Raw genomic sequence first — 18,096 nt, 5'->3', positions numbered from 1 at the left:
AGGTACCATTTTATAGTCATAGAATGGAGTAAAACCTAGATGTTCTATGTGTTGAGGTGGGTGGATGTCCAGTGCTGAACAAAGTGTTAGCAAATTTTTGCTAGATCAGTCATTTCGTGATTAAATTTTTTAGTGACAAGAGTAGTTTCCCATTAAAGAGATTCAAATTCAGAGTTCCCGTCATGGCTCAGCAGTTAACAAACCTGACTAGAATCCATGAGGATGCGGGTTCGATCCCTGGCCTTGCTCAGTGGGTTAAGGATCTGGCATTGCCGTGAGCTGTGGTGTAGGTCACAGGCGCAGCTCAGATCCAGCATTGCTGTGGCTGTGGCGTAGGCCAGCACCTGTAGCTCTGATTGGACCCCTAGCCTGGGCACCTCCATAAGCAAAAACAGAAAAAGATTCAAATGCTTTTTGGGCCGCACTTTATAGTCAAGACTATTGACGTCCCGTGGTGGTAATATAAGTCTCACTGTTATTCTCACCCAGATAAAGAGTTACCCTTTTCCTTTAAATTTCTCTTGAAAAAGAGCTTTGCATCTGCAGGAACATTTAGACAACTTCTCAGCTGAGACTCTAGAGCTCTGGAATATAAAGCTTATAAGAGATTCTTTATTGATTGAAAAATGTCAAGGGCAGATGTAGCCAACTTAGTATTAAAATAACTTCAGTATAGAGTTTGCAGAACAATTGATTTTGAATAGACTAAAATCCAATGGAATTTCTTCGCTTCAAAACATAACTTCAGGAGTTCCCCTCGTGGCACAGTGGTTAACGAATCCGACTGGGAACCGTGAGGTTGCGGGTTTGATCCCTGCCCTTGCTCAGTGGGTTGACGATCCGGCGTTGCCGTGAGCTGTGGTGTAGGTCGCAGACGCGGCTCGGATCCCTCGTTGCTGTGGCTCTGGCATAGGCTTGGCGGCTACAGCTCCGATTCGACCCTTAGCCTGGGAACCTCCATATGCCGCAGAAGCTGACCAAGAAATGGGAAAAAGACAAAAAATAAACAAATAACTTCAAGGACTTGAGTGAAATGATTGTGTAAGATGGGCAAAAATACACACTTGACGTGGAGGTGAGTTTAATACATGAGTAATTTGCCAATATGTGGACAGAGCTTCCCAAAACCACAGAACAGAAGGCAGTATGTGGAAGGAAGCCCACTGATAAAGTCCACACAGGTCAGCCTCTTCAGGCAGAGAACAGGGTAAGGAATCGATCCAGAGACAGAAACTATTCAGCTTGGGGAAGCGCTTGAAAGTCAGATTAGGGTGTTTAGATTGTTGAAGCTACGATAGGCTTGCTGGGGATAATGCAATAGATGCCTTTGCGTCTTAGAGCCACTTTAATTATTTTAGATGCCTTCCACCAAATGTAGGATAGTTGCTTTTCTCTTTGCTGTTGCAGACGGCCTGCCTCCATTTAATTGTGTAGTGGGATCAAGTCATACCTATAAAAATGTAGAAGAGGAGGGAGTCTAGCACATTTTGCATTGCCCACGACTGGAGTGTGATCTGCCGAACAACCTCCCTCACCCAGGCTGATTCTTCCAGGGCATACTGAGAAAATGCTAATACCATCAAGGGCAGCATTTCACCACATTGATGATGGTTTTTTTTAAATTTTTTTTTAGGGCTGCACCCACAGCGTATGGAAGTTCCCAGACTAGGGGTTGGATTGGAGCTGCAGCTGCCAGCCTACACCACAGCCCCAGCCACGCCAGATCCAAGCTGCATCTGTCACATACACTGCAGCGCACGGCAACACTGGGTCCTTCACCCACTGAGCGAGGCCAGGGATTGAACCCACATCCTCATGGATACTAGTTGGGTTCTTAACCTGCTGAGCCACACTGGGAATTTTGATATTGATGATCATTTTTGATTGATGATGATCAGCCAATATTTTAAAGTCTCACATATGCCCCACCACGTAGAATAATGGGGAACTGAAATGAATTATTATGTCTACAATATGCTTGCCCCTGATGGAGCATAGTTAGGTTGGGAAACTTAATTCTGAAGTTAATAGGAAAGAAAATTAGTAGAGGGCAGAAGTTCACTTTCAAATCATTTTCTTCCTGTACTATTTGTTTTCAGTAAGTTTCCCATCATAGTTTTTTCTTGAATGGCTGCTATAACCAAGAGAGAGGAGGACGAAGAAGAGTATTTTGCTTTTATGGTCAGAATGGCAGTAGAAGAGTCTAGGGGTTAAGGAATGCCAGCCAAACTGACTTTTCCACAGAGACTCCCAAGACCCTTTTTAGTTTACATGAATCGTAGGGTGTTGTATCAGTTTCCTGTTGCTCCTGTAATAAATCATTGCAAACTTTACACAACACAGATTTATTCTATTACAATTTGGGGGATCAGACTACAAAATGAATCTTAGGGGGTTAAAATGAAGATGTGGAGTTCCTGCTGTGGTGCAAGGCTCTCCGAAGTGTTGGGACACAGGTTCAATCCCAGCCCTGGCACAGTGAGTTAGGGATCCAGCATTGATGAAGCCTCACAACTGTGGCTCCAATCTGATCCCTGGGCCGGGAACTCCATATGCCATGGGGTGGCCAAAAAAAGAAACAGCAACAACAAAACAACAAGCAATGCTAGATGGGTCTTCAACATGCTGGGGAGTGGGGGAAGGATGTCAGCGGGGCTGTTTTTTCTTGCGTTCTTTGAGGGATGGGGGAATCCATTCTTTTGACTCTTCCAGCTTCTCTTGCAGCTTCCAGAGGTGACAGCATTCCTGGGTCCTGGCCACAGATCTCCAAGCTGTGGTTCTATTGTCTAACATGGCCCTCTGCTCGCTCTGATCTCTTACCTCCCTCTTAAAAGGACCCTCGTGGCTGTATCAGGCCCACCCTAATAATTCAGGCTCATCTCCCCATTTCAAGATCCGTAATCACATCTGCAAAGTCCCTTTTGTCATAAAAGGTAACATTCACATGTTCAGGTGATTAGAATGTGGTTATCTTTGGGGGCCAATATTCAGCTTATCATGGGTGTCTTAAGTGTGGGTTATTAAAGTTTCCTAAGTAGACCGGACATGCTGGAGCGATCCGTGTTTAAGTGTAAGTTTTATTGGAAAGCCTAGTCATCACCAAGAGAAGGTAACAGCCAGACTGTGAGTAACAGCCTCAAATCTGCTTTTATTGTTGCGTTTATAGATCCAGTTATCTTAGCCTGAAGTCTCCCACTTAGTGTTGGAAAGAATGAACTGCTTACAAAAGAATTTAAACCTATTGACTTTGTTTCTGAGATTTTTTTGTTTTTTTGTGTTTGTTTGTTTGCCGTGGTGTGCAGCAGCTTGATGTGGGATTCCAGTCCCCAGGCCAGAGATTGAACCCAGGACACAGCAGTGAAAGTGCTGAGCCCTAACCACTAGACCACCAGGGAACTCCCTGTTTCTGAGTTTTATTTGTTGCTGTATCTTAACAATTTCTAGTAATTTTTTATCAAAATCATTTGTTATTATTTCTGCCTTTGCTGTGTGCTCTTAGGCATCCTATACTTTTCCATAATTATTGTGTAATTTAATAAGTGATGTGTCTTCCCTGCTAAGCCGTAAGCTCTGTGAAAACGGTGTATGTCTTTCTTTTTTCCTACTGCATTCCGGCCAATAGCATTGGACCCAGTATGTTATTAGGCATTCAGATACTTATTGAATCCCTCACCACTCTTTCACGTGGGCTCAACTGCTATATTGAAATCAAAAGCAAACAAGGGCTGCATCTTTCTCATCTTAGTAATTCTAAGAGCTGGCACAGTATTTGAGACGTGGTAAGCATTTACTAAATTTTTAAATGAATTAATACCTAAATACAGGGCCATTAAGACTGACTTAACTGAGTTATCAAGTACTCAAACAGGATACGCTGCCTCAAGTTCAGTTTGAGAGGAGGGTCTATGGGTTATTTAGCTCTGAGAAGGATACAGGAAGCTAGAAGAACATTCATTCCATGTGAATTAGCAGTTATCCCAAAATAACTTCTAGTAAGAAGTTTTACCTAGTCTCACCATTTGGAATTTCTTGGTGGCACAGCAGGATAAGGATCAGGCATTGTCACTGCTGTGGCTTGGGTCGCTGCCATAGCGCAGGTTTGATCCCTGGCCCGGGAACTTCTGCAGGCCACAGGAGCAGCCAAAAAAAGAAAACAAACAAATAAACAAAACACCCTTTTTCACAAAGTTAGAATACATTCAAGAGAGAAACGATCCCTTTTAACAAGGTCTAAAATGTTTACCTTGAAAATAAAAGTAAGCAAAGAAGGATTTTTATAAAGCTTTTTTTCAGTTTTACTGAAGTATAGTTCATTTACAGTGTTGTGTTCATTTCTGCTGTACAGCAAAGTGATTCAGTTATGCATACATATATTCTTTCCCATATTTTTTGCATTAGGGTTTATCACAGGCTATTGAATATAGTTCCCTGAGCTATACAGTAGGACTCGTTGTTTATCCATCCCACATATACTAGTTTGCATCTGCTGATCCCCAACTCCCAGTCCTTCTCTCCCCCATGCCTCCTCCCCTGGCAATCACAAGTCAGTTCTCTCCACCTCCAAGTCTATTTCTCCTTCATAGATATAGTCATTCATGTCACATTTTAGATTCGACATAGAAGTAATGTCAAATAAGAATTATTAAATAATGATCTTGTCCAAGTATTTATAGACTTATTACTAAAATGCCATTCATTCACCTGAGTTGTAAATTAACTTGGCGATTCTTTTCACTGAGACATCTCCCTATCCCCAGAGAGAGGCATTCTACCTTATGCAGGTATTCCTAGGAAGAATTTTTGGTATAACCATTAGTGTTGTAATAGCCAGATTTCCCAAAATAATTCATCTAATGGAAACAACACGTAAAAATTTCAAAAATGCCGTCAACTCGATTCCAGGCATTTGAGGGATCAGCATATTAAGAAAAAAAGTCATTAAGTGTTAGATCGATGCCTAGATTTTCCTGTTTGCTAGGTGATTCAGATGCTGGCTCCCATAGGTTGACTAAAATATAAGTTACCCTTGATTTATCAGAGGAATGCTTAGTCAGAGGAATGAGTAAATACCTAGAAACAACCCAGAGTAAAGCCTAAGGGGAAATTTGGGCAGTGAGATGAGTTGTATTTACTTCTCCATCTTGCCATGTCCAGAAGCTGTTTACTAATTGATTAGGTTCCAAACTGTCTTCAAAGCCAGAAAACGCACTCAGATGCTGTTGAGCTATAGAATTAATTAGCTACAGAATTCTGTAGTGATTGATTTGCCAGCAACGTCAGAGCATAGCAAACACATTTCTCACAGTGGAAGAATTTATTATCTTCCCAGTCCAGTCCAGCAGGAGAGAGATGAGACTTGATAAGGATTTAGCTGATAAAGAATGACCAGGTGAAAGTTGAAGACCTGGACAGCAGCAGAGAATTGGGGGCGGGGAGAATCAAAGAGCAAAAGTAGTATTTTGTCTCATGGAACAAAGCGTTTGAGTTAAGCAGAGGTATAGAATCATTAACACATTTCGTTGACAAAGGGGTCAGAAAATGACATCCGAGGAGAAACAGAATGACCGCCTAGGCTTTGAATGTTTAAAATTTCTTTCAAACCATCCCAGATAGCTTCGAGTTTTCCCAGGAAGATGTGCACAAAAGATCAAAAGTTTTCCTGAATTAGTTTATTGTATTCAAGAGATTATTTCAGGGGAAAATCATGTGTTTATTCATTAACTGTTTAGAAGACCTACTATGGGTTGTGTCCTATTCTTGTTCAGAAGAGGCAGCATGTATCAAGCCTCATTCTAAAGGGTTTTTATTGGAGTTCCTGTCGTGGTGCAGCAGAAACGAATCTGACTAGGAACCATGAAGTGGTGGGTTCAATCCCTGGCCTTGCTTAATGGGTTAAGGATCTGGCATGGCTGTGGCTGTGGTGAAGGCCAGCATCTGTAGCTCTGATTAGACCCCTAGCCTGGGAACCTCCATATGCCTCGGGTGTGGCCCTTTAAAAAAAAAAAGAAAAAAGAAAGAAAAGAAAAAAAATTTCTTTCTTAGCACATTCAATCCTTAGACGGAAACTCTGAAATGTATTCCATGGGTTCCATTTTATGAATGGGAAAACTGAGGCCCCAGTGAAGTCCCCTTCCCAAGTCAGGCAACTAATAGTTGGCGGAGCCTGGGTTATCTGACTCCAGAAGTCACTTCTTAAGTGATGACGCCATACTGCTGCAATTCTGGAAGGGTTTTCGAATTTTAGCCAGGTCTTATTTTTCCCTTGGGCTGTTTGATGGTGGTGATGACGGCGATGGTGAGTACCGTCCACTGAGTACCTCGCGCCAGGTCACATGTGTATGCATTCCATAGTTATGTCTCACAATTCTCATGACAGTTCTTTCAGGTCGATGTATAATCCCTGCTCTGCTGATGAAAACAGTGAAATTAGGGGCATTGCATAACTTTCTCAAAGTCACAATTAGTGCTCGGTCTGGATCCCATTTTGTCTGATGCCAAAGCCTGGACATTTTGATTAGGCTCTTTCTGGAGGCAGAGCATTTGAAGGACTCTAATTAATTAATGATTCTCCCAGTATTTTAGAACTATTGAAATCTTCAACCCCCCACCCCCCGCAGAATTAAATCTGTAAAAGAATGCATTTGTCCATCAGAAATCGATTGAGATTTTTGATTCAGATTCATTAAGATACAGACGCCTCATTAATAGGCCAAATCCAGTTATGATCTCATGGAGAAGATGGAAAAATGTTCCATATCTCTGGAGTACCTTTTGGGGTTACTTTCATTATTCACTTTAGGGCAACTCTTAATCCACCATTCCACCAAATATTTTCAAGAAAAGTTCGCTGAGAACTTACTATGTACCAGGCATTGTTGGAGGCTTGGAGTTGCCAGAGATCAGGGAAGGGGGTTTAGCAAGATGTGAGCCTGCCCAGAGTCGTAAGGGGATTTAAGTACAACACGGATGGAAGTTCCTGGTGAAATGAGAGCCTCTGGGATCCAAGTTTGGGAAACTGGCTAGTGACAGAAATGGATTTTTCAACAAAAGAATTTCCCAAGGAGTGAGGTTTCCAGCTGAGACTTGAGAGTGTTTTCAAGGAAGTCTAAGTCACATAACTTCTAAGCCTCCCTCATCCTCTGCTTTTAATTACATCAATAATTAAAATTAACAGGCTAAAACCTGTTATCTCAGGAGAATAAGCTTGTCATTATCAGCAAAGGGACACATACTCATTTTCTCTTGCAAATACTCCTTCCCTTTATCAGATGAGCCATATTTCAAAGTCCAGTCCAAAGACCAGGCCTTCCCCACAGCCACCATTTTTTTTTTTTTCACATTCCTTGTTAAACTTCTTTATTTGTTACTTAATAACTTTTTTAGCTTTGGAGTAGTTCACAATATTCTCCAAAGGATAGTTTAAGTACCCTCTAAAGTCTTCACAGCATGAATTTAGTTTTAGAATCAGAGATTTTTTTTTTCTCTTTCTCATGTTCCTGTTCTTTACTATGAAATGTTAATAATACCATCTTTATTCTAAGTCCTTGTGCTGATTGCTAAGTAATGTGTATGTAAACCTCCAGTTGCCAAGTAGGAGGGCTTCAGTAATTTCCACTACCTAGAAATTGCCAAAGATTTTCTTTCTTTCTTCCTTTCTTTCTTTCCTTTCTTCCTTTCTTCCTTTCTTCCTTTCTTTCTTTCTCTTTTTAGGGCTGCACCGGAGGCATATGGAGGTTCCCAGGGTAGGGGTCTAATCGGAGCTGCAGCTGCCAGCCTGCGCCACAGCCACAGCAATGCCAGATCCGAGCTGCACCTGCAACCTACACCACAGCTCACGGCAACTTGGGATCCTTAACCCACTGAGTGAGGCCAGGGATGGAACCTGTGTCCTCATGGATCCTAGTCGGGTTCATTAACTGCTGAGCCATGAGAAGGGAACTCCAATACCCATAATTTTTAAAGGTTTTTTTTTTGTTTGTTTGTTTGTTTGTTTTTTTAATGTGAACTCTCCTAGTGCCATATTTTTATCCAGAAAATGGAATTGATATGGAATGTTTCACAAAAACACATTTTCAGTCTGCTCCAGTTTATGTGCCCCCTATTCATGTAATTGAAGAAATAAGACATTTATAAGACCACTTCCTTCTTCTTTATCGTCCTTGAAGCTCCCTCCCCCCTTTCCCCTCCCACTTTCCCGAGGAATCCTGGTTTGGGGAGGAGGCTGTAGGCTCCTGGTGGGAGGAGAGGAAGGACTATAAAATCCGTTTTCTCTCCCCCCTCGGACAACAGATCTTTCTTTCCCTTTTGGAACCAACTTGGAAGGGTAAGTGAGTTGGGGAGAGGTAGTTGATGGTGGGGTGGGGGGAGTCAGGAAAGGTGACTCCCCATTCTCCAGGCTGTAGGGGGAGAGGGTGATTCTTGAGACTTCCTTCTGGCTGTGGGTGTGCTCAGGAAGAGTGTGATCTGCCCAGAGCGTCATCTGTGTTTAATCATGGAAACCCAAGGAACGAACAGGAAGCAAATTCAATTCCACATTATGTAAACCACCCTTAAGGTTGATGGACAGGTCTCCTTGTTTTGAGGACAAACAAATATTACCAGGTTTCTATCTTAATTGCTCACATGGGTTCTACCCCTCGCCCTTTCCCCTTTCTGCTCTTAATACTCTCCCTGAGCAACCTCAGCGCCATCCACTCTGAATAGTGAATTTTATTATTTGTATATTACATCTTTTCCTGATTTTAAAAAGAGCAGTCTATTAATTGTTAGGGGAAAAAACAATGAAAAAAAGCTAACATGGAAAAAAAATTCGATGTACTCCCGCTACCCAGAGAAACCACTGTTTCTATTTTAACCTTTGCTCCATGTATGGACAGTGTTTGTGATCTGCTTTTTTCCATTTGTCAACAGTATCACAAACATTTTCCTGTTATGAAATATTCTTTTACTGTGTACTTTTTAAAGGCCGCAAAATCTTCCATCATATAGATGGGTTATAACTCGTGAGCCAGCGTCTAGTCATTTAGTTTCTGTCCATTTCTCCCTCTTATAAAAACGCACCCAGAGTTGGCCCATCCCTCCTGTTTCACTTAAATTTTAAGATGCAGACTCATTGGGTCAGGGGGCATGATTTTTTAAAATTTTGATGAAAATCGTCCTGTCCGTTTGCACTGCCATTGTTAACACATGAGGGCCATATTCCCCAGAGGCTCCTAAGCATTATCACCGTTTCCTAATATTTTGCTAAATTACCAACTTGGGGGCAGGGCGAGATGAAGGGAGTACCTCCTCATTCAATGTTCATGTTTTTGTAACTTAGAGATGAAATAGTGTTTACGTTTCTTAACCACTGGTATTTCCTCAATGGATTGTCTTCTTGGGTTTTCTGCTTATTTCTATATTGTGAAATTATGTTTTCTAATTTTGAAGGTTTGAGTTTTTATGTAGCTAAAGTTTTCAGGACCTTCAGCACATGTTCTTCATCTGTACACATTTAGATAAATGTTCATCCCTTTTTTTCTTCTGGTTCCTTTTGTGATTTATTTTTATATTGAACACCTTCATTTACTTGGAATTTATTTTGGAATATGAGGGGATATAGGGGCCTGGCTTTATTATTTTTTTCTCAATCTCTGCACATTTTTCTTTCTTCTCAGTCGTTCGTATTGTCCCCACAGATTAAAAATGCCATCTTTATCTCAGAGCCTGTAAGGATCCAGAGCTCACGCATGGTCAGGTTGTTTGGGCAGAAGAAGGGAAGTGGGTGGGAGGGATTGGGGCTTGAGAAGGCATTTAATAAGGAGACTTCCACTTTATAGGTAGATTGTGTCAAACACACGTTTTAAAAAAATCATCAGAAAAAAATGACATATTTTCATTCGTACAGTCTGGATGTATGGGCCTTAGAAGTGTTTTCTATATTTTTCTAGTGCTCTATAAAAAAATTTTACAAGAACTGTATATTCCCTGGAAGTTTAAAAAAACCACCAGTATGAGTTCCTGCTGTGGTACAGTGGATTAAGAATCTGACTGCAGTGGCTTGGGTCACTGTGGAGGTGCAGGTTCAATCCCTTGCCCTGGGCAGTGGGTTAAAGGATCCGGCATTGCCACAGCTGTGGTTCAAATCCAATCCCTGGCCCAGGAACTTCTATATGCCACAGGTGCAGCTGTTAAAAAAAAAAAAAATCTCTGGTAAATTGAGCCTGGCATCTTCTTAACAGTTTTTATCATTTCTTCTATAGGGGTTTCTCTTAAAATGTTCTGACTTCTTTTGGGTCAATTTTCCTCATTAATTTTTTTTTCTAGGATATCATCCACTTTTTTCAGATGTTGAATTCATTAGCATATGGTTTGGCAGAGTAATCTCTATCTATATCTTTCTGATCCTATTTTGTATATTGTAATTGTCTTCTTTTTTACTTGATGAGATTAGCTAAAGTGTCTGTGTTTCTCTTGCTTTTAATCATTTTTAAAGAATTTCCAAGCACTTAGAATTACTTTGTATATAATCATTATTTTTTGTTGTTGTTTTGCAATGGTCAAAAGATGCAGTAAGTATAATTTGTTTTAGAATATTTAAGATTCTCTGCCATGATTTTTCCACACTTTTTATGAGCACTTGATAAGACTGTTCTTGTCTCTATTTTATTTTTTGTATATTTGATCTACCAAGGACTGAAAGAGATGTCTTAAAACTTCCTACTAAAATTATGTTTTTGCCAAATTCTTTTTGTACTTCTAGTAGTTTATGCTTTATACGACTATTCTTAATGTTAGTAATGGTACATAACAATTCTTTTTTTTTTTTTTTTTTTTTGTCTTTTTGCTATTTCTTTGGGCCAAAATTTCTTTGGGCCACTCCCGCGGCATATGGAGGTTCCCAGGCTAGGGGTCGAATCGGAGCTGTAGCCACCGGCCTACGCCAGAAGCACAGCAACGCGGGATCCAAGCCGGGTCTGCAACCTACACCACAGCTCAGGGCAACGCCAGATTGTTAACCCACTGAGCAGGGGCAGGGACCGAACCCGAAACCTCATGGTTCCTAGTCGGATTCGTTAACCACTGCGCCACGACGGGAACTCTGGTACATAGCAATTCTTGATTGAGAAGTTCCTGTAGCAGCCCAGCTGCAACAAACCTGACTAGTAACCATGAGGTCGCAGGTTTGATCCCTGGCCTCGCTCAGTGGGTTAAGGATCTGGCATTGCTGTGAGCTGTGGTGTAGGTTGCAGACACATCTTGGATCTAGCCTGACTGTGTATGTGGCATAGGCCTGAGGCTACAGCTCCAATTAGACCCCTAGCCTGGGAACTTCCATATGCCGCAGGTGCGGCCCTAAAACACACACACACACAAAAAAAAAGATTCTTGATTGACTACTGCATCTTCATAATGCCTATTAAAAGTAGCAGAAAACTGAAATCATTGTGTTCCATATGAGAGTCTGTAAGGGAGTTTAACCAGTGATATTTGTGGTCATAATTGGTATTTTGGGTTCCTGTCATTTTATGTTTTTCTGGCTTGTATGTTTCCTTGCTAGATTATATATTTTCTGTCTTTTTCTATATGGATTGTATTTTACCATTTTAATCATTTTTAAGTGTACATTTCTGTAGCATTAAATAATTTGTATTGTTGTACCACCATCATCACCATCCATCTTGAGAACTTTGTTCCTCTTCCCAAACTGAAACCCTGTTCAGGAAACACTAAATTCCCATTTTTTCTTTCTCCAGCCCCTGGGGACCAATTTTCTACTTCCTGACTCTATGAATTTGAACCTTGTACAAGTGGAATTGTACAATATTCTTTTGTGACTGGCTTATTTCATGCGGTATAATATCTTCAAGATTCATCCATGACCTTTCAAAGGTCCTGTACTATTCCCTTGCATCTATATATCATATGTTGTTTATTTACTTATCTGGTGAGAGACACTTACATTGCTTCTATATTTTGACTGTTGTGAATAATACTGCCATGTACATGGGTGTGCGTATCTGTCCAGGTCCCTGCTTTGATTTCTTTTGAGTATGATGCCCAGAAGTAAAATTGCTATAGTAACTATCTTTTTAATTTTTTGAAGATTTGCCATTACCATTTTTCACAGCATCTATACTATTTTACATTCCCAGCAGAAGTGTACAAGGGTTCCAATTTCTCCACATCCTCACCAACATTTGTTACTTTCTAATTTTTTAAATTATAGCTGTCTTCACAGGGAACTATATTCAGTCGCTTGGCATAGACCATGAAGGATGATAACATAAGAAAAGGAGTGTGTGTGTGTGTGTGTGTGTGTGTGTGTGTATACTGCTGGATCACTTTGCTGTATAGCAGAAATTGAAACATGTAAATCAACTCTACTTTAATAAGAAATATAAAAAATAAAATACCCAGCCCCAGAAAAAAAATTATAGTTATCTTAATGGATGTGAAGTGGTACTTCACTGTGGTTTTGATTTGCCTTTCCCTCATTAGTGATATTGAGCATCTTTTCATGTATTGTTGGCTCTTTGGAGCTCTCCTTTAGAGAGGTGACTATTCAAGTCCTTTGCCCACTTTTCAATTGAGTTGTTTTGTTGTTGTTGAGTTGTAGAAGTTCTTTGTATATCCTGTATATCAATCCCCTGTCAGATAAGTGATTTGCAAATATTTTTTCTCATTATACATGTTATCTTTTTATTTCCTTGACCATGTTTTTTGATGCACAAGTTTTTAATTTTGAAGTAACCCAATGTCTTTTTACTTTTGTTGCCTAAGCTTTTGGTGTCATATCCAAGAAATTGTAACAACGCATGCTAATCTAATTCAGACTGATGCCAACTTAACTTGAATAGTATATAAAACATTTGCTCCTGTATGGTTCTATTCCTTATCCCCTCTTTGTGCTGTTATTGACATACAAATTCCATCTTTATACTTTGTGTGCCAATCAACACAGATTTATAATTATTGCTCTATGGAGTTGTCTTCCTAATCAGATAGAAAAAAACAGTTAAGAAAAATATATTTATTTATAATCTATTTTATATTTACCTGTGTAGCTACTAATGCTCCTTATTTTTTATGTAGATTCAAGCTACTGTCTACTATCCTTTCATTTTAGCTTTAAGGATTCCTTTTAATATTTTTTGTCAGGCCAGTTTGCTAGTGATAAATTCTTTAAGTTTTTGATTATCTGTATCTTAATTTCCTTGTTTTTGAAGGATATCATTGCTTAATACAGAATTCTTTTTTTATTACTCAGTGAATTTATTACATTTATAGATGTACAATGATCATCACAATCCAATTTTAGAGGATTTCCATCCCACACCCCCAGTGTATCTCCCCACTCCCCAAATTGTCTCATTTGGAAACCATAAGTTTTTCAAAGTCTGTGAGTCAGTATCTGTTCTGCAAGGAAGTTCAGTCTGTCCTTTTTTCAGATTCCACATGTCAGTGATAGCATTTGACACTGGCATTATCTGACCAATTTCACTTAGCATGATAATTTCTAGGTCCATCCATGTTGCTAAAAATGCCGTTATTTCGTGCCTTTTAATGGCTAAGTAATATTCCATTGTGTCTATGTACCACATCTTCTTGATCCTCTCCTCTGTTGATGGGTTGTTTCCATGTCTTGGCTATTGCAAATAGTGCTGCAATGAACATTGGAGTACATGTGTCTTTTCGAGTCATGGTTTTCTCTGGATAGATGCCCAGGAGTGGGATTGCTGGATCAAATGGTAATTCTATTTTTAGTTTTCTGAGGAATCTCCATACTGTTTTCCACAGTGGTTGCACCAATTTACAATCCCACCAACAGTGTAATAGGGTTCCTTTTTTCTCCACACCCTCTCCAGCACTGTTTGCAGACTTTTTGATGATGGCCATTCTGGCTGGTGTTAACATAGAATTCTTTGTTGACATTTTTTAGCACCTTGTTGTACATGTCATCCTGTTCCCTGGCCTCTGTGGCTTTTGATGAGGATTCAGCAGTTAATCATCTTGAGAACTCCTGTACATGATGAGTTACTTCTCTCTTGAGACTTTCAAAATTCTTTGTCTTTCCACAGTTTAATTATGATGTATCTAAGTGTGAATCTCTTGGGGGTTTTTCCTACTTGGAGTTTATTTGCCTTCTTGAATATATAGAATAATGCTTTTTCATCTAGTTAAAGAGTTCTCCAAATATTATTTTGCTTCCTTTTTCTCTTCTCTTCTTCTGGATTCCTATAAGATATTTGTTGGTATATTTGATTGTGTCCCACAGATCTCTGAGGCTCTGTGAATTTTTATTAATTCTTTTTTTTTCTTTCCATTCATCAGACTGGCTCCTCAAATTTGCTGAGTCTTCCTACTGAGATCTAATATTGATCTCCTAGCAAATTTTTCATTTTAGTTATTGTACATTACCACTCTAGAACTTTTATTTAATGCCTTCTCATAAATTGTATCTCTTTATTCGTATTCTCTATTTGATGAGAATTGTTTGCATACTTTCCTTTAGTTCTTTAGTCATGGTTTCCTTTGGTCCTTGTACATTTTTTTTTTTTTTTTTTTTTGGTTGTTGTTGTTGTTGTTGTTGCTATTTCTTGGGCCGCTCCCGCGGCATATGGAGATTCCCAGGCTAGGGGTTGAATCGGAGCTGTAGCCACCAGCCTACGCCAGAGCCACAGCAACGCGGGATCCGAGCCGCGTCTGCAACCTACACCACAGCTCACGGCAACGCCGGATCGTTAACCCACTGAGCAAGGGCAGGGACCGAACCCGAAACCTCATGGTTCCTAGTCGGATTCGTTAACCACTGCGCCACGACGGGAACTCCCTTGTACATTTTTAAGATAGATGACTTAAAATCTTTGTCTAATAAATCCAATATCTAGGCTTTCTCAAAGACAGTTTCTGCTGATTGTTTTTTTCCTTGTGCATGTACCATTATTTCGTTTGTATGTCTCATGAGAATTTACGGCCTTCTCAGGTCTTTCCTGAGCATGTTTTTTAGCTCCGGAAATGTGAACAACCATATGTATAGGCATAGCCTTCTAGAGTCCCAGAAATATCTAGGAACTTTCCAAAGCCCCTATGAATATTTCATTCCCCAGCTCTTCCTTTTAGGCCCTTGGTTAGTCTGTTGCCTCAACTCGTATTCATCTCTTCTGGCAGGTCATGAAATTGAACAATTGACAATAATTGTTTCGATGAATGCCCTTAGGGAAAAGTCTGTTTATACTAGGATGGCCCTGAGTCAGTCAAAGATAGACAGCAAATGAGGTCTCCCAGGAAACTACTGGCCAGATCAAATAATCATAGTTCTCTGGGAAGGAGGTTTTGGAGGAACTCCACCCCTATTTTGCTTCCTTTGCTGGCTGCCAAACTGCTGATTTTCACAATGTGTACGGACTGTTCATTTTCAAGTCTGCTGTGGAGCTGGAGCGTGAAATATTGGAAATGTTAAAACACCACAAAGCTCTCTCTTCAGCTGTTTTTCTTAAATAAATGCTCTGCAGATTGCAGCAAGCCTTTAGTTAATTTCCCAGTTTCTGAAAAAGTTGACTTTGTCCATTTTTGCCAGCTTTCTTATTACTTTTATGGAGGAGAGAATTTTTGAAGGTCTTTCTATTGCCATTTTCACTGCCATCACTTGCCTCTTTTCTTTTCCTGAAATATCTTTCCCTCCCTGAACTCCCTCATGGAGTCCTTTTTATCTTTCAAAACTCAAGTCTAAATGTTTCTTCTTTGGTGAGGTTTTCAGCATGCCAGGCAACAGTGATCTTATTGCAATTAAGTGTCTGTGATTCTTGCATCATAAAAATGGGCCCTTTTTGCTTCCCTTTCAAGAGTTTGGAACTCTCAGTGTGGTGCCATGTTTAATGTAAAAAAAAAAAAGTATCCTCAGTGTTCTACAGCTTAACTTAAATGCACACAGCTGCCCTGAGAGATTTTACTTAAGGCTTTAAAGTAAAAAATACAAAAATCCACTTATCAAGAGATTAAAACCAACTTATTGATAGGCCTCCAAATGGCAGACAGATTTGTCAGGTATGTGTTCTTCTCTCTACCTTACATAGCAGTCTTGCTGGGAATGACTGGCTTTTACCCAACTCAGGGTTTCAAATGATATGAAGAATAATTACTATGCCCCCAGCTGGTGGAGAAAAGCTATTATAATTCCCCCATAATTATAGTCATAGATTGTTCTGTCTTTACCTGGGTCATCTCAATTAACCTGAAATATTTTGAAAAGATATTTTGGTTTAGGAAGCTTCTAGACTAGTTAATCAAGAGTTATGTTGGCATTCCCATCGTGGTTCTGTGGTAATGAACCCAATTAGTATCCATGAGGATGTGCGTTCAATCCCTGGCCTTGCTCAGTGGGTTAAGGAGCCGGCGTTGCCATGAGCTGTGGTGTAGGTCACAGATGCAGCTCGGATCCTACAGTGTTGCTGTGACTGTGGCATAGGCTGGCAGCTGCAGTTCTGGATTGGACCCCTAGCCTAGGAAATTCCATATGCCATGGCACAGCCCTGAAAAGAAAGAAAAAAGAGTTATGTTGATCTGTACTGGGCACCCAAGCTGACATACAAAGAACTGCAGAAGTGGTTGGTTGGCTTTATGCCATTTCTTTCATTTCCTTGTTGACAGAGTTTTTCATATAATCAATTGTTACTTAGTGTCATTGAGCATTGCCTTTTATCTTAGGTGATTTTAGCCTCATTTAATGATTGAGGTAGAGTTAGGCTGAGCTGGGAAGCTGAGGATTTGTGTAATCTTGCTCTTAATTGGGTATCGGAGAGGAAACTGGAATCTAATCATTTTGGGGGGGGGGCTAAAATCCCAGAAACCCTTGGATTTCTCTAGTGCTAATGATTGGCTGCTCGATGTGGTAATAAGGCAAGAATTTACTGAGAAACAGGATCATTATTGGAAATAAACCCACATGAGCTGAGGATAAAGGCTTACTCTTTACTTCTTGGTTATAGTATTCGGGCTGGTTATGAACGATGGGGGTTGTCATGGTGATAGGAGAGAATGCATTGGGAGGTGGCCGTGGAAGAGGATTTATCCTACATATCCTTTGTTAATAGGACTTTGTTATAGCCTTCCTCTGAATAGGCTTGTAATGCCGCGTTGCCTCTCTTGCTGCTAGAGTGTAAAATGAAGACAGTAAAAGTATCCTATGGTTCTGCAAATCAGACTTGTCTCTGTGTTTGCTCCATTATCCCATGAGCCCAAGGAGGCTTAAATACTGAGGCAGAGACTTGGTAGTAAGAAAAATGTTAGTGTTTATATGATAAGTTTAGTAACTGAAGCAAAAGGTAAGGGTTATTTCAATTGGGACCAGTCATTTGGCACTTTGTTCCACCAAGGTTATATATTTTTTTATGACTTATTCAATAATAAAGACTCCTTGATGTATAGGTATCAGACTTCATGCATTTGTTACTATTCTTTCTTGTTGTTACTGTTTTCTCTGGATGGATTAAGCTTGAGAATTGATAGAGCATCTGCTCAAAAAGCCGAATTTTATTTCTCAACTTTTTTTTTTTTTTTTGTCTTTTGTCTTTTCTAGGGCCACACCCACAGCATATGGAGGTTCACAGGCTAGGGGTCTAATCAGAGGTGTAGCCGCTGGCCTACTCCAGAGCTACAGCAACGCAGGATCTGAGCTGTGTCTGAGACCTACACCACAGCTCATGGCAACACCGATCCTTAACCCAATGAGAGAGGCCAGGGATTGAACCCACAACCTCATGGTTCCTAGTCAGCTTCGTTAACCACTGAGCCACGATGGGAACTCCTATTTCTCAACATTGATTCTAAGATTATAGACTGCCATCAAGCTATGGCATTTGGTTCCCTTAATTATGTTTCGAGAACAAATATTGTGGTTTCTGAGTAGGGAAGCAGAGGAGTGGGGTCTGAATGAAGCCTCCAGCATGCACCCCGAGAGGCTTTGCCTTCCCATAGAAAGAATAGGGCTTTGTCCCCTTTGTAGCCTTTGTGGGCTTTCAAAGTTTCCCAAAGTCTTGCCGGGAAACATGAAAGAAAGATTTTACTCTAGTGGATTCCTAGTTTGGAGGCTAAGTCAAGAATCCTGTGTTCCCGGGA

General features: G+C 40.3%; 1 protein-coding gene across 4 annotated transcripts in view; it reads left to right on the top strand.

The window, feature by feature from the left end:
- Positions 1 to 8,198: 8,198 nt before the first annotated feature.
- MAB21L3 (mab-21 like 3) overlaps positions 8,199 to 18,096 on the top strand; it is a 78,086-nt gene continuing 68,188 nt past the window's right edge. For 2 of the 4 annotated variants that reach the window (XR_014844412.1, XM_013997245.3), the window contains exon 1: positions 8,199 to 8,323. The gene's annotated coding sequence lies outside the window, so the exon portion shown is untranslated. The remainder of the gene's footprint in view (positions 8,324 to 18,096) is intronic. The other 2 variants (XR_014844405.1, XM_085023492.1) reach the window with 1 other exon arrangement.

Source organism: Sus scrofa, chromosome 4 (genome assembly GCF_054392235.1).
Source record: "Sus scrofa isolate SSC_HxYL_T2T_F1_AM1 chromosome 4, Sscrofa_HxYL_maternal_Yorkshire_Landrace_v2.0, whole genome shotgun sequence".
Classification (NCBI taxonomy): Eukaryota; Metazoa; Chordata; class Mammalia; order Artiodactyla; family Suidae; genus Sus; species Sus scrofa.
This window is presented reverse-complemented; position numbering and strand designations above follow the sequence as displayed.